The 17,932-nt window shown below is 35.6% G+C and overlaps 1 protein-coding gene and 1 pseudogene across 8 annotated transcripts in view; both read left to right on the plus strand.

Moving 5' to 3' along the window:
- LOC144281984 (BEN domain-containing protein 5) overlaps positions 1-17,932 on the plus strand; it is a 1,369,676-nt gene that overhangs the window by 156,594 nt on the left and 1,195,150 nt on the right. The window lies entirely within an intron of this gene.
- On the plus strand, positions 10,565-10,683 carry LOC144282738 (U2 spliceosomal RNA; annotated as a pseudogene).

Here is a 17,932-nt window from a genome sequence, read left to right on the forward strand (position 1 = left end):
CCAGGATCACGCCCTGAGCCAAAGGCAGACACTCAACCGCTGAGCCACTCTGGTGTCCTTGTGATCCCAACTTTGTAGGATTGCTCTGACTCTCAGGATATCACCACCTCCTGCCTTTGCCCCTTTATCTATGGTTATAGTAGAAACTTCCTGTTACTGTTAATCTCTGTGTTGCCCCACTTTCACCCATTTGGCCTTTCAGCTCTCCCAGAACTTTTGCAACTGGTTTCCTGTAATACATTCATTTTATTGATTTACCTGGTATGGGCTCTTTTACTGACTCATCCCTGATTAAGGTTTTATTGCTGAAGGAAGAAACTTCATTCTGTGATTCCTTGAGGTTTTTGTAAATGGTGGGGATGGATTTTCACCTTACCATGTATTGCTTCTCATAACCGAAGGCCATAGTAGATGCCAAAAATTGCTGAACCTTAGGGGAAGCTCTTTAATGGTCAGAGTTAACACTGGCGGCTCAAAGTGTTGTCCATCTAGCAATTTCCTGAGCTAGATCATGCTTAGTTCTTTTATATTATCTTGGTAAGTGAGTTATGCTCTTGACCAGATTTTTACATTTAAAAATAGAGCTTATGGGCAGCCCCGGTGGCGCAGCGGTTTAGTGCCGCCTGCAGCCTGGGGTGTGATCCTGGAGATCCGGAATCGAGTCCCGCATCAGGCTTCCTGCATGGGGCCTGCTTCTCCCTCTGCCTGTGTCTCTGCCTCTCTCTCGCTCTCTCTGAATGAATAAATAAATAAATCTTTAAAAAAAATAGAGCTTATAAAAAAAAATAGAGCTTATGTGTGTGTACTGAAGGGCTGCCCAGATTTTTTTTTTTTTGGGGGGGGGGGTCTAGTTTACTCGAAAATTCAAAAACAAACCATAATTATGTAGGAATGTTAAGATGTTTGTGACCATATTTTTGGCCCACTGCCAAGTTCCTATCCCATGGCCTAAGCTTAAGTCCTTAGATAGTGTTTGGTTTTGAAAATGTACCCATTTAATTTCACTTTACTCCCTGAGTTTGCACTTTGTTTTGTTTGGGGAATTATTGTTTATTTTAAAATCCATTTTCTTACAGATAGGGCTGAGCTTTTTGAATAAGTAAAAATTCCCCCTGTCCTTTTTTGCCTACTACAGAAAATAAAAGGCAGGAAGCATTGTAGTCTGAGAGATAGAGGCATTAACCTTAGCTCTGTCATTCACTTTGAGCAGTCTCAGTACATCTTTAAAACAGGCATGACAGTATTTATCTTATAGGGTTGTTGTGTGGATTGGAATGACCAAATGCCTAGCAGAGAGTGGTCACTATTGAAATGTGAAGGAAGATTGGAAAGGGAAGTGATTCATTTTTTTGTATATAGATGATGCGAGATGGTGTGGGAGACCACCGAGGAAGACATTTTAGAGGAGGTAGTATAGGAATTCCACTTTAATACTCTGCCTGGAATGTTCTTTCAGAACGCATGTTTTTTCCCTCATTTCAAGTTTTTGCTCAGATGTGTAAAATTTCAACTCTTATTCCATGACATTTCCTAATCCCCTTTCTGCTTTATTTTTCCTTCTTAGCACTTACCACTATCTAATATAATATTAATTTTACTTATTTATATATTTAAAAATTTATTATCTGTCTCCTCCATTAGAATATAAATTCTATGAAGGTAGAATTTTTCTTTCATTCCCTAGTGCCTAGAACAATGCCTGGTGATAGGTGTTCAATAAATATTTATTTAAAGAATTAGTGTGAGAATGAGTAGAAAATTACCAGATTTATTGTATTTTCCTGACTATTGATCTTAGATTATAAAATGCATAGTTGAGGAATTTAGCATGACTATAATGATTTATAGAAAACAAACACTTATCCAGCAAACTTATTTTTTGAGACTATTGCTGACAACTTGGGTAGGATGATGGGAAACCTTTGACTAGCCAAAATAGTTGTAAAATACATGCATTAAAGTTCTTGCATCTTAATTCTGAGAGGAGATATTTAGCGATTATTTCTTCTTATTTAGATAGCTTTAACTATCTTGATAACATGGATTTTTAGCCCAGGAAATTTGCAGGTCGGGTGGAGCCTGCAATGCTCTTGGTGAGAAATCAAAGTTGACAAGCTGACAGAAGGGAGGAGGCTGAATAAAAGTAAATAAAAAAATTTAAGCATATAACCTTTAATAGATCTGTTCTTTATCATCAGGGTAAGATTAAATTATGTACAAGATGATTTTAGAAAGAATTTGAGTAAAAATAGAAATGTCTCTATACACCTATTACATTTTTATCCTTTCAGTCTGGTTTGTATCCTCTCTGTTCCAGCAAGAAAGTTCTCTGAAACGTTGCCCGAGACATTAGTCATGTAATTTGGTGGTCTTGTCTTAGCTCTTGATTTCTCTATAGTATATGACATTTCTAATGATTGCACTTACTTTTTGACACTCTTTTTTCCTGACAGCATTGACTCTATTGTTCTTATTCATCTCCGTCTCTGACTGACCAGACTTGTTTTCGTCCACATGTAACCCTTAAAGGCATTCTCCAAGGTTCAGATCACCTTTTCTTAAAATAATCTTTAAAAATACCGAGTATCACATCTAATAATTCATTATCCATATATCCATTGAGAATTATTATTATGCTCAATAAGTATTCTGAATCCACTAATTTCTTAGTATATGTCTTCCTCATTCAAACCACCACCATCTGTTAGAACCGCCATTCCTCTTGTTTCCTTCCATACGTGCTACCTCTCCCATTATCTATTCTTAGCACAAGCATCTAGAGTGATCCTTTTAAAACTCAAATCTGAGCATATTCCTGTCTTATTTAAAATATTTCATTGTCTTCCCATCAAAATTAGAATGAAATCCAGACTCCTTATCCTGACTGCAACATGGTACATGATCTGGTATTTGATTATTTTTCTGACTATCTTAGGCTATTCTTATTCTTCCTAATAATGCTTTAGCCATGGTGACTTTCTACCTATTAATAGAGCAGGCCAGATTTGTTTCTGCTTTCGGCTGTTTGGTCTAGGCATTTCTTCCTCCTGAAATACTAATCCTCCTCCTCCTCCTCCACCAACATCTTTGTATCTTGGCATTCAGATCTCAGCTTACATACTGCTTCTTCAGATAGACCTGTGATTAGCCAGTCTAAAGTAGCCACTCAGTCATCTACCATATCATCTGTTTTTATTCTCTGCTTGTTCATTTACTTGTTTATTTATCTGCCTCCCCTACAATAAGTATAGTTACTTTGTCTATTTGCTCTATCACGAGAGCCTAACATATACTAGGCATTCAATAACTGTCAAAAGGATAAATGAATTATATGGCAGATGCTGAGGGTACAGAGACAATAGCAGTAATTTGTACTACAGTAGTTTTTAGCCTTCCTTAGGTAATAGGAATTTTTGAGAATCTGATGAAAGCTATGTATTCTCTTCCAATAAAATGCACTTATGTACATATAGTAAGAATTTGCTTAAAAATTAGAGTGCTTAACTTCCTAAGTACTTACTTGTTGTTAGCCACTTTACAAGTTTTTCTGTCATCTTAGAAACTGTGGAATGTACTTTTATTATGTCAGAATCTTTATATGATTATTGGTGCATAAGTAATATAGTGGTACAGTGCTTCTTAAAACTATCTGTGGTCAAGAACTGTTTTTGCTTTTTAAATTTCCAATATCATGGTTCTATATATGGCCCTGCTATATATGACTTATATGGAACTCATGCCACATGCAATTCACTTAATGAATTTGTCAGCATCCAGACTGGTTTATACTCTTTAAACTAGATAGTACATAAGTCATGATTTTGGATGTCGAATGGCTATAAAAAAAATCATACTCTACTTGTTTTATGGGCAATCTATACTAAATAGTTTGTAGACCAGCAGACCAAATTTTGAATAACACTGTCTTGGAAAGTATCATCAGTCTTGAACTCTTTTCAGAGCACCAGTTCCATATTTAATCTACTTGATCATGTCTCTAACCAGTTGTTTTATTCATATTTTAAACTGTCATTCCCCAAACCAAACTTATCATGTTCTAACTTCAAAACAGAAGAGCTCCTTTGACTTTTATTTATTTATTTTTTAAAAATATTTTTATTAATTTATTTGATAGAGAGGGAGAGAGAAAGCATAAGCAGGAGAAGTAGCAGGCAGAGGGAGAGGGAGAGCAGGCTCCTTGCTGAGTAGGGAGCCCGACATTGGACTCAATCCCAGGACCCTAGGATCATGCCCTGAGCCGAGGACAGATGCTTAACCAACTGAGACACCCAGTTGCCCCTGAATTTTCTTTTTAATTTCAAAAATTCCAATAATTTCTTGGTCATCCAGAATAATTTTTGACTTTTTTTAGCCATCCCATTCAATCACTCATTAAATCCTATTATTCTACTTCAGATTTTCTTAACTTCTTTTTCATTATCACTTTGCTAAGGAGCCTTTTTAGACATTTTATTTTTCTACTCCCCTTACCTCTTTAAAACTTTAATTCTACAAATACAGTGTATATCTGTTTATGTACTGTGGGCTTTCAAAGGGCCACAAATCATTTTAATATCTAAAATTTCCTTGGTTCCCTAGATACCAACCTTGTTGTGAATGCATTCCCTACCTCTATGATCCTTCTCATGTATACATTTTCATTTTTATCATATTATCCAGTATTAAATCATTATTATTTTTGCTTTGATAATGTTATTCTCCTTGTTATTGAAAACGGATCATCCCCAAGGCCTACCTTTGAAGTTATTTTTTCCATGCAGTTTTCTATGATCCTCGAGCCTTGTATGACATTTCCCTCTTCTAATTCCCAGCGACAACTTTTTTTTGATATTTCTTTTATGGAACATAGATTTTTATTGTTGTCTGCAAACAAGGCTCCTTGAGGTCAGGAACAATGATTTCTTTCCTTGTCTTACAATGGCTAGCTTTTAATAGGCACTTAAAACATCCATGAATGAAGGAATAAATGGCAGTCTTAAAAACAAAAGAGTAGGTATAAAATGTTTGGTAAGTTTCTGCTCAACTAAAAATCTTCATTTTCTTTTGGATCAATGAGACATTTTCCTATAGCCTGTTCTTCTACATCTGTCTTTGTCTACAGGGATAGAGTTAGTATAGATGAAGTAATAAACCTGATATGATTCTTTGCTTTATCATTAATTCACATTTATATAGTATATCCTAAAGGAGCCAAGGATAGATGTATTAGCCTGATTCAGTGCCTTGTCTTAGTATTCAGTTGTCACTCTATTCATAATTTACACATCAGTCACAGAACATTTATATTTTAAGTGTCCCTTAAATATAGCAGAACATTCTTGCTTAAAACAAATATGTTGGAAGAAATACCTCATAGGGCAGATTTCATTGCAACATCTAGAAGCAAATGCTTATATCCATATGTACTGGTTAATTTCTTCCCAATATGTTTTGTGTGTTTTTTAAAAAAATTTTCTGTATGTTAAATTACAAAAGGTTTTTAAAATCTTTTATCAATTTTCATAATTATTTATGAAGATTATGCCAACAAAAGAAATGGCGTTTTTACTTATAAATTTACAGAAAGAGATACTGAAATAGTTTAAAAATGTATGTAAATGTAGATTTCATTTAAAAAAACTTCAAAAATATTTATTTATCTTAGAGCACAAGAGCAAGAGAGCATAAGCAGGAGGAGCAGCAGAGGCACAGGGAAAAGCAGACTCCCCAACTGAGCAGGGAGCCCAACGTGGAGCTTGATCTCAGGACCCTGAGATTATGACCTGAGCCAAAGGCAGATGCTTAACTGACTAAGCTACCCTGGCACCCCTATTTTTAATATTTTAATGCTTAGATTTATTTCATAGGAAATCCTGTCTAGTGGAGTCTTAGTTTTGGAAACAGGTCTGGTTTTGAATTCTGGGTTTTCTATTTACTACCTGGGTGCCCTTGTTTGAGATACTTAGTGTTGTATTAGGGTTCTTCAGAGAAATGGAAAGTATCCATTTGCCTGTATATCTATCTATCTTTATGTAATAAAGAGATTTATTTTAAGGAATTGGTTCATGAAATTATGGGCACTGGGAAGTCCAAAATCTGCAGGGTAGAGTGGCAGGTTGGAGACCCAGAGGGGAGAAGCTGTGCTGCAGTTTAAGTTTGAATGTTGTCAGGCAGAAAAGCTAGAGAACTGATGTTGCAGTTCAAGTTGGAAGGCTGTGTCTTGGCAGAATTTCCTCTTGCTTGGAGTAGGTCAGTCTTTTGTTCTTTTCAGGCTTTCATCTGATTGGATGAGGCCCACTCACATTATGAAGGGCAATCTGCTATACACAAGATCCACTGATTTAAATGTCAGTTTTGCAGAAGTATCTAGAATAAGGTTTGAGCACATATCTAAGCCCTTGGTCCAGCAAAGTTGATACATAAAATTAACCATTATACTTGCCTTTCTGAAATTCAGTTTTTTCATTTTAAAATATGTAAAATAGGGTATCCCTGGGTGGCTCAGCGGTTTGGCGCCTGCCTTTGGCCCAGGGCGCGATCCTGGAGTCCCGGGATCGAGTCCCACATCGGGCTCCTGGCATGGAGCCTGCTTCTCCCTCCTCTTGTGTCTCTGCGCCTCTCTGTCTCTCTCTCTATGTCTATCATAAATAAATAAATAAATCTTTTAAAAAATAAAAATAAAAAAAATAAAATATGTAAAATAATAAACTATCTCATAGAATGGTTGTGAAGATCACCTAATGTATCAAATGCCTTACATATGGTAGACACTCCATAAATGTCAACATTATTAACTTTCTTTTCCTCCTCTTCCCCACATCCCTCTTCCTCCTCCTTTTTCGGTTTTCATTAGAGAAATAGGAACCATAATTTTTTAGCATGTGATGCAGAATATTCATACAAGCTTCAAAAAAAATAAGGTTGCAGGAGGACCTAGTGACTATATAAAAAAAAACCAAAGAAAATGACAGTTCTTTATCAACAAAGAAGGTAGAGTCATTTATAATCATTCATTCATTGATTCATTGTTTTGAAAATAGTGTATGGAGTAACATGGAATCAAAATCAATAGGAGCAGACCAAAATCATTAGCTAATGCTAATTTTTAGCATTACTAACAAAATTTTTAGCATTTTGTTAGCTAATGCTAACAAAAAATAGCATTAGCTTGTTAAGAATAGATAAGAACAATTAAAAAAGAACAGAAAAGAATCTTCAAGGGATATTCATTATCTATGAAATAAAGCCCAAGCCTTTTAACATAGAATTTAAAGCTTTCCATGACTTGATAATGTGCATAGAAGATGGCAGAGAAGGAGGATCCTGAGTTCTCCTGTTCCAAAGGTGTCTAGAGAAGGCCACATTGGAAAGGATTAAGACAGACAGAGATGTCATTGGAAACCAAACCTCTGGTGCAACTAATTACAAACAGGAGGGACATCACAAGCATGTAGGAACAAGAGGATCATAGCCCATGCTAGGCATACCTCTTCCTGGGGACCTGCACTGGAAAGATGACTTCCCTTAAGGTATAACTGAAAATCAGTGGGTCTTAACTCCAGGAGCTTAAAAATCAGTGAGCTTAACTCTAGGAGAGCTAGAACACTCTAGGAAACCAAGACTCTGTCCTTAAACAGCCAGAATGCTAAATGACTTGAACTGAGACACAGCCTAGAAGCAGCAGTTTGAAAAGTGCCTGGGGTATATGTGAAGGAGATTTATTGACTAATTTTAGGATATATGCTAGAGGGGCAGGGGTCTGCAGGTTTTTCTGGGAACAAAAGTGCTGGTGGTCACTATTTTTCTTGCTCTATGCCAGCCTGGATAGTCTGATGCTTGTGGGAACCAGTTTTAATATACTCCATATACCTTGATAACACCATGCTCCTCACGCTAGTGTTCTCCAATGGACCTGCCTTACCAGCTCTCCAGCCTGGACTTTGTACATACCCCTCCAAAGTGACTTCTGCCCTGCCACACCTGGCAGGCAACTTGGCTGGGATCATTGCCTCTCCAAAGTGACTCTTGTTTTGGGGCATGGGGAAGATAACCCCACACAATAGCTTGCCCACAGTTGTGGCAGCTAGGCCTCTTAGCTGGCTATGCAGGGGGCAAGCCCCTCCCTTTAGTGTGCCCACAGTTGTCACAGTGGCTAATTGCAGAAAATCCACTTTGCTGGCCCCACTCACCAGAGAGCCCCTGGCACTTGTGGCTTAGCTAAAATAGGAGGGAACATGTAGTGCACACAGAGGATACTTCTGTAGAGCCTGGTTCTGGTGACCAGTGGGCATTGTGCTATAGGGCACCACAGGACCTCTTTTTTACATAAGATGATTTCTTTCAAAACCAGGAGATATATCTGACCTAACTACTACATAGAAATAAGTATGAAGAATTAGAAAAAATGAGGAGACAAAAGAATATGTCCCAAATGAAGAATAAGACAGAAGCACAGAAAAAGAGCTAATCAAAATAGCAATAAACAGAATGCCTGATAAAATGTTCAAAGTAATGATCATAAAGCTACTTCCCAGACTTGAGAGAAGAGTGAATAGATTCAGAACTTCAACTGAAGGATAGGAAAAAAAAATATAGTCAGAGCTCAAGAGTATAATAACTGAAATGAGAAATACATTAGAGGGAATCAACAGCATATTGGAGGATTCAGATGCACGACTAACAATCAGGAAGGTAGGGTAATAGAAAATATCCAAGTTCAACATCAGAAAGAAAAAGTAATGGAAAATGAGAACAAGGTAAGGGGTCTCTGCAACATTATCAAGCATAATAATATTCACATTATAGGGATCCCACAAGGAGAAGAGAGAAGAGGAGTAGGCATAAAACTTACTTGAAGGAATAATAACCTGAAAACTTTTCTAATCTGGCTAAGGAAACAGACTTCCAGGGCTAGAACATGCAGAGAACATTACACAAGCTGAACTCAAGGAAGTCCACATCAAGACACATAATAATTAAAATGGCAAAAACTAAAGATAGAGATTCTTAAAAGTAGCAACAGAAAAGCAAACAGTTATGTACCAAGGAAACTCCAGAAGGTATCAGATGATTTTTCAGCAGAAACTTTGCAGGCCAGAGGGAGTGGTGTGATATGTTCAAAGTACTGAAAGGAAAAAAACCTACACCCAGAATACTGTACCCTGCAAGATTATCATTCAGAATGGAAAGAGAGAAAAAAATGTTTCCCAGACAAAAGTTAAAGGAGCTTATCACCACTAAACCAGCCTCACAAGAAATGTTGAAGGTAATTTTTTAAGTGAAAAGAAAAGACTATAACTAGAAGTAAGAAAATTGTTGAAGAAAAATTTCACTGGTAAAAGCAAACATATAGTAATGGTAGTGGATTAATCACCTATAAAGCAATATGGAGGTTAAAACACAAAAGTAGTAAAATCAGTTATATCCACCAAAAGTACTCAAGGGATACATAAAATAAGCTGTAAAATATGACATTACATACATAAAATGTGAACCGGGGTGTAAAGATTTAGTGCTTTTAAGCTGTTCAAACTTAAATGACCATCAACTCAATATGGACTGTTATACACGTAGGATGTTATATATGAACCCCATGGTAACTACAAATCAAAAACCTGTAATAGATATATACACAAAAAAGATAAAGGAACCCAAGAATAACACTAAAGAAAGCCATCAAACTACAAGGAAAGAGAGTAAGAGAAGAAGAAACAAAGGCGAACTACAAAAATAATCAAAAAACAACAAATTTGCAGTAACTAAGTATCAATAATTACTTTAAAAAATTCAATATTTACTTTAAATATAAATGGACTAAATGCCCCATTCAAAAGACCTAGGATAATGGAATAGATGAAAAAACAAGACCCATATACTTACCTTTGCGAGACTCATTTCAGACCTATAGACACACACTGACTGAAAATGAATGAATAGAAAAAGATATTCCGTGCAAATGGAAGCATGAGAGGAAGAAGCCAGGGTAGCAATACTTACATCAGACAAAATGGATTAATTAATTAATTAATTGATCGATTGATTTTTAAGTTGTAATTATTTGAGAGAGACATAGAGATTGATTGAGAGCATGAGCTGGGGAAAGAATAGAGGGAGAGGGAGAAGCAAATTCTCTGCTGGGCAGGGAGCCCGATGAAGGGCACAATCCTAGGACCCTGGGATCATGACCTGAGCTGAAGGCAGGTGTTTAACTGACTGAGCCACTCAGATACCCCTAGACAAAATGGACTTTAAAACAAAAGACTGTTTTAAACAAAGCAAGAGACAAAGGAGGACATTACATAATGATAAAAGGATTAATCTAACAAGAAGATAAAACAAATGTAAATATCTACGCATCCAACATAGAAACACTTAAATGCACAAAGTAAATATTAACAGACATAAAGGGAAAATTTACAGTAATACATCATAGTAGCGGACTTTAGAAACAACTTTTATTTATCTATTTTATTTGAGTATAGTTGACACACAATGTGTAGGACATGATTCTACAAATCTTTACATTATGGTATGCTCACTATAAGTGTAGCTACTATTTGTCACAGTCACTTGTCTTCCTTTTGGCTAAGATCAAGTATAGTATCTGTTCTTATCAGTTTAATGGTAGGGGACTATAGCACCCCAGTTACACCAATAGATGGATCATCCAGACAGAAAATCAATAAGGGAACAGTGATTTTTGAATGATGTTAGAGTAAAGGGACTTTATAGTTATATACAGAACATTCCATCTAAACAATAGCAGAATACACATTCTTTTTGAGGGAAGATGAAACATTTTTCCGGAATAGATCATGTTAGGCCACAAAACAAGTCTCAATAAATTTAAGAAGATCGAAATTATATAAAGTGTCTTTTCTAACCACAGTGGTGTAAAACTAGAAAACAGTTACGAAAAACAAACTAGAAAAAAACCATGAGCACATGGAGAACAAATAAAATGCTACTAAATAACCAGTAGGTCAACTAAGAAATCAAAGGAAATTAAAAAAAAAAAAAATGGAAACAATTGAAAATGGAAACACAGTAGTCCAGAATCTTTGGGATGTAGCAAAAGTAGTTCTAGGAGGGAGGTTTGTAGTGATACAGGCCTATCTTAAGAAACAAGAAAAATCTGAAAGAACATAACCTTATGCCTAAAGGAACTATAAAAAGAAGAACAAAGCCCGAATTTAGTAGAAGAAAGTAAGTAATGAAGGTTAGAGTAGAAGTAAATAGAAACTAAAAAAACAAAACAAAAAAACAAAAAAAAAAACAAAAAAACCCAAAAGATCAATGAAAAAAGAGCTGATTCTTTGAAAGGATAAGCTAAATTGATAAATCTTTAGCCAGACTCCTCAAGGAAAAGAGAGGACTCAAAATCATAAGGAAGGAGGAGAAATAACAACTGATTCATAGAAATTGAAGGAATTTTTAAAGAATATTATAAAAAATAATATGCCAAAAATTGGACAACTTAGAAGAAATGAATAAATTCCTAGAAATATATAATCTTTAAAACTGAATCAAGAAGAAATAGAAAATTTAAATGGACTGATTACTTATAATGAAATTAAATTGGTAATCAAAAAACTCCTAACAAGCAGTCCAGAACCAGATGGCTTACCAGGTAGATTCTACCAAAGACTTAATAGTTAACACCTATTCTGCTAAAAAATATTCCAAAAAATAGAAGAGGAAGGAAAACTTCTAAATTCATCCTACAATGCAAGCATTACCCTGATATTAAAACCAGAGAGATTAAAACCCCCCTCCAAAAAAGACCCCAAAAACTATAGGTCGGTATCTCTGATGAACATGAAAATCCTCAAGAAAATGTTAGAAAACCAAAATCAGTAATATATTAAAAAGATCATTCACCACAATCAAATTGGATTTATTCCAGGGATGCAAAGATGGTTTAATATGTAAAAATCAATCAATATGATACACCACATTAACAAGAGGAAGTATAAAAACCATGGAATCATCTTAGTAGATGCAGAAAAACCTTTTGACAAAGTTCAATATCCATTTATGATAAAACCTCTGGCCAAAGTGAGCATGGCCAGAATATAACTCAATATGATAAAGGTCACATATGAAAAACTCACAGCTAACATAATACTCAGTGGTAAAAAACTGAAAGCTTTTCTTTTAAGATCTGCAACATGATTAGGATATCCATTCTCACTACTTTGATTTAACAAACTACAGGAAATCCTACCCATAGCAGTCAGATAAGACAAAGAAATCAAAAGACATACAGGTTGGTAAGGAAGAAGAAAAAATTTCATTATATGTGGATGACATAATACTATACATAGAAAAGCCTAGTGGCTCCACCAAAACTGTAACTAATAAATTCAATTAGGTTATAGACTGTAATAACAAAGTAACAGAGAAACTAAGAAATGATCCCATTTGTAATTGTATCAAAAAGGATAGAATACCTAGAAAGAAATTCAACCAAGGAGATGAAATACCTAAATTTGAAAAGTGTGGACATTGATAAATTGAAGATGACACAAACAAATATAAAGATATACCATATCCCGTATTGTAAGATTTAATATTGTTAAAGGGTCCATGCTACGGGGTCAACATAACCCCTATCAATATACCAATAGCTTTTTTCATAGCACTAGAACAAATAATCCTAACATTTGTACAGAACCACAAAAGACCCTGAATAGCCAAATCAGTCTTGAAAAAGAAAACCAAAGTTGGAGGTATCACAAGCCTATATTTCAAGATATACTACAAAGCTATAGTAATCAAAACAGTATGGTACTGGCACAAAAATAGACAAGGGTCCAATGGAACTGAATAGAGAGCCTAGAAATATACCCACATTCACATGCTCCATTAATCTATGACAAAGGAGGCAAGAATATGTGGTAGGAGAAAGACAGTATTCTTTAATAAATGGTGCTAGGAAAACTAGACATCTACATGCAAAAAATGAAACTGTACCACTTTCTTATGCTATACATAAAAATAAACTCAGAACCATAAACATTCTAGAAGAGAACATAGGCAGTAATTTCTTTGACATATTGTAAAAAAATATTGTAGCAATATTTTTCTAGATATGTCTCCGCAGACAAGGTAAAGAAAAGCAAAAATAAACTATTGGCATTGCATGAAAATAAAAAAACTTTTGCATAGTGAAGGGAACCATCAAAAAAACCCCAAAAGATAACCTACTGAATGAGGGAAGATATTTGCAAATGATAAATCTGATAGAAGGTTAATATCTAAAATATATATAAAATTTAACAACAAAAAACTCAATCTGATTAAAAAATGGGCAGAGGACCCAAATAGACATTTTCCCAAAGAAGTCATACAGATGATCAACAGAAGAACTTCTAATTGGTCACTGAGAAATTTATGTGGATATAGTTAAATATTGAATGCTTAAAACAATGGCAATGATAGATACTCAATGCATGTTACTTAAATGAATGTTATATAAATAAATAAGTAAATAAATATAGAGGCTTCCTGGTAACTTTCTCTTCACAGAGTACACTAGATAACATGGACTCATTTGTAAAAACTCACCATGTGTTACTCCTGGTAAACCTTAGGTTCTGATGGAAAATAAAACTAATAATTCCTAATATTTACATAGCATTTTATAATTAACAAATTGTCTTCACATCTATTATGGTCTCATAAATCCTAGACAAAAAGGAGTACAAGCATTTTACTCCTATTTTTGGAAAAGGAAATTGAGGTTCAGAGAAGTTAAGTGACATGCTTAGCAGCACACAACTACCAAATGGTAGAATCTGGAATTCATCTCAGGCCTATCTGACCTCCGAGCCTGTGCTCATATCCCTTAGTTCCTGGTTATTCAACATTGATCCATTTATTTGCTGCCTTATTCATGACAACTGGAATATTTCCAAATTGGTGTACAAGCAAATAGCCAGTGTGATGTGCTATAATAGTTCATAGTACAGCAAGTTGAGACCCTTTAAATGGAGTAGATGGGAGAGTAACTGTTATCACATGGGGAGCTTTAACTCACTCCTGGTTCAGGGTTTGAATATCTCATCTGGGAATGCTAATTACATCTATCCATACCATACCATACCATACCATACCATACCATACCATACCATACCATATATTGTTCCTCATTGATGAAGGTAGATAACTGGAATATCTAGAAATTGATGGAGAAATGTGACATTTGTGGATTTGGAGAACTTAGTCCTTTAGGAATGGTCAGTAAAATGTCATAGGTTTGATATTGACAGTTAAGTATATGTTGTTTTTTTTCCTTCCAAGTTTTTATTTAAATTCAAGTTAGCTAACATATAGTATAGTATTGATTTCAAGAGTAGAAGTTAGTGTCATCAGTTACATATAACACCTAGTACTCATCATAACAAATGCCCTCCTTGATACCCATCACTCATTTAATCCATCCCCACCCACCTCCCTTTCAGCAACCCTCAGTTTTTTCTCTAAAAAAAAAAAAAAAAGTATAAGTTTTAGAAGTACATTGACCTGTTTGTATGTTGTAGGTGTGGATTCTAGTTCATATGCTCAGCAAGAATGTCAAATTATTTTAGTTTATTTAAATCAAATTAATCTGACTCTTGTCCTCTGCCTCATTGGGATTTTGGGAAATTCAATTTTCCATCTTCACTGAGGCTCTGGCTCTTCCCTACCATTACCTAAAACATCAAGAGGCATATGAGATGAGGTCTTCTGATTTTGAAATGTCTAGACACAAACATTCTTTTTTTTTTTTAAGATTTTATTTATTTATTCATGAGAATACACAGAGAGGAGAGAGAGAGAGGTAGAGACACAGGCAGAGGGAGAAGCAGGCTCCATGCAGGGAGCCCAACATGGGACTCGATCCCAGGTCTCCAGGATCATGTCCCCGGCTGTAGTAGGCGGCGCTAAACCGCTGAGCCACCCGGGCTGCCTGACACAAACATTCCTATCATCCAAGCTCATGTAGCTCCTTAAAGGCAAATGCTTACTGCAAGCTGGGAATGGGAATCTTTATGGAGGCTTTTGCCTAGACCCAGAGCCCTAGTGCTCAGAATTCTTCCCTAGGTGCCCTTGCAGCCATGCCCTGCTGAGGACTGCCAGGGAATACCTCTTCCTTCCACCATTCATGGGATCCTTGATGTTTATCACTTTATTAATGTGTGGGACTATTTCCTCCCTTTTTCTGTTTCCAATGTTAGTCCCTTTTTCTACCAGTATAATTATGGCTAATGTGAGGAAGGACAATGTTAGAGACTACTTCTGCCTTTTTACTGTCATGAACCTCCCCTGAGGCAAGAGATCTGAAAGGGCCTGGAGAAGAATGTGTATGGTGTGTGTATGTTTTTGTTTGTGTAGTAGGGGGTTATGTCTAGTGTGGGGGGAGATAGAATGTGGGGTATCATATACAAAACACCAAAGCAAATCAACATGTCAGTAAATTATTTTACAAAATAGTTTACTCTTCGTGTGATTTTCTAGATATGTCTCCTCAGCCTGGGAATCAGAAGACCTGGCACTTATGTATGTGGCCTTGGGCAACTCACTTAACCTCTCTCAGTATGTGATCTAATCACTAAAATGGAGTAATGGAGCCTGTCCTGCCTAGTCGGCAATACTGCTATTACAGGCATATGATAGAAGACAGGGAAATATTCTGTAAATTGTTAACATACTATAAAATATAAGGACTTTTGGTTTTGTGAATTTGTGGCAAGAGATAAATTTCTCACTATGATTTTAAAGTAATAAAAAACCCTTGGATGGGTCACAAATAATTTCCATTCACAGTTTACTGGCAAAAACGTGTACTATGGCCATGTCTGTATTCAGGAGGGCAAAAAGTGGAATTCTCCCAAGTGTCCTGAAAGTGAACACATAACGACGTGTTAGGGAAATATTGAATAGCTATTACATGCGAGGTACTATGGAAGAAACATTATAGACCTTATCTCTAATTCTAAGGATGCTTTGAAATGGGCAGTATTTCAGGTGAGGAAGCTGAGGGTCAAAATTTAATTTACTTTTAGTAAATGACAGAGCCAGGATTTGACCTTCATCTAACTCAAAGGCTTGGGTTCTTTCCTTTGGATCACATACTTCCTTTTATCCTGCTGTTTTGTTGGCCACGTATGACTTGTAATGGAAGATTTAAGTTTAGGTTAATTTATTTCTCAATTGTATCAAAATAATTGTATCAATTATATCAATAAAAATAACTAATATTTACTGGGCATTAGGAGCCCTAAGGTCACATCTGGATTTTGTTTTTCTCATGCTTTGTAATGACGAGGTCTGGGGCCTGTATTTTGGGGGTTGGTAGATGATCTCTGAAATACTGTAGAAGTTCATTTTATGTTTCAACTTTACTGGGCTATGGAATGCCCAGACATTTGGTAAAATATTATTCCGGGTGTGTCTGTGAAGGTATTTCTGGATAAGATTAACATTTAAATTGGTAAACTAAATAAAGCAGATTGCCCTTCCTAATGTGGGACAGCCTTATCAGTAGAAAGTCTTCATATAACAAAAAGGCTTGAACCTTACTAAGGGAAAACTCTTCTTGGCTGGGTGTCTTGAGATGGAACATCAGTTTTTTCCTGTGTTTAGCTGAACTAAAACATTGGCTCTTCCACGGTTTTAAGATGGTTGGCATTTGCCTGGAACTACACCATTGGCTGTTCTAGAACTCTAGTTTGCTAACTGTGGATCTTGGGACTTGTTACCCTTCATAGTAGTATGAGCCAATTCCTTATAATAAATTTCTTTCTACACAGACACACAGATACACAGATATATTGGTTCTATATCTGTGGGGAACCCTGACACAAACAAGATTATGTGATTATGAAGTTCATCAGTAACAAGGAAGAGTTGATGTTTACAGGAGAGGTTCAGACTCACTTCTCTTTTCAGTCAGCATTTTATTGAGGATCCTTGATGGAATCCTTACATTGACATTTATACATTGTCTTATCATATGTGTATTAAGTGGTTGTTACCACTAGGATGACAATTGACCACGTTTGATTTAAAAACATTTTTTTTCCCCCTGAAAACACAAGCTGCCAGTACAGATCAATGTCATCACTTTTCAGGTAACATTTGGCTTACCTTACCTAAAACAAGTCACAAAAAATGAAGAACAGAAAGATGGATTCTTTTCCAAGTTTTAGATTTTCTTCTGACAACTATTCTGCAACCCCAGGCATAGATTAATGAATGGAGTATGCACAAAGTGATATCAGCTCACATATATGACATTACTCAGATGTCTCCAACTCCGGAAAAAGCATGTGAATGATTTATGGAATTGATATTAATCTCTTTCCAGTAAATGCATTACTTCAGATACATGGGAAATTGATGTTACTACTCTAATGCCAAATTAATTTCTTTCTTGCTGGATCAGCATTGTAAATGGAATTAGATGTTAACCTTTTATACATCTAAACAGGGTAAAATATGGAAGCAATTTTATAAGTAAAATTTGTATGCTCATTGCTGAAGGGGAGGGTATGTAGTTTTGTTCTTTGCATGCTTCTTCCTGAGATTTGTGGATCCAGTGGTATTGGATCATATTTAAAGTATAACTTAATATCATTTAGGCATTTAGGAATAGAATGAGTATAATTGAACCTGAATATTTAACACAGGACTATAAATAATAGTATAGCAAATGAGAATCATATGTTATTAAAGATACCCAAAATTCTAAAGAATGACACTATTTTCCAAGGGAAATTTTATCCAAGAATTATCAGTTACTAGTCAACAAATATTTTTAATCCATATGTAGACATAAATGAAACTGGAAAATTTTCAGGCTAGCCTCTTCCTCCTTCCATATATTCTTGGGCCGGTATGATCTTGTTTGCCCTGTGTTCCCAGCTTTTTGTGGCTTTTGCTTGCT

This window comes from Canis aureus, chromosome 13 (genome assembly GCF_053574225.1).
Source record: "Canis aureus isolate CA01 chromosome 13, VMU_Caureus_v.1.0, whole genome shotgun sequence".
NCBI lineage: Eukaryota > Metazoa > Chordata > Mammalia > Carnivora > Canidae > Canis > Canis aureus.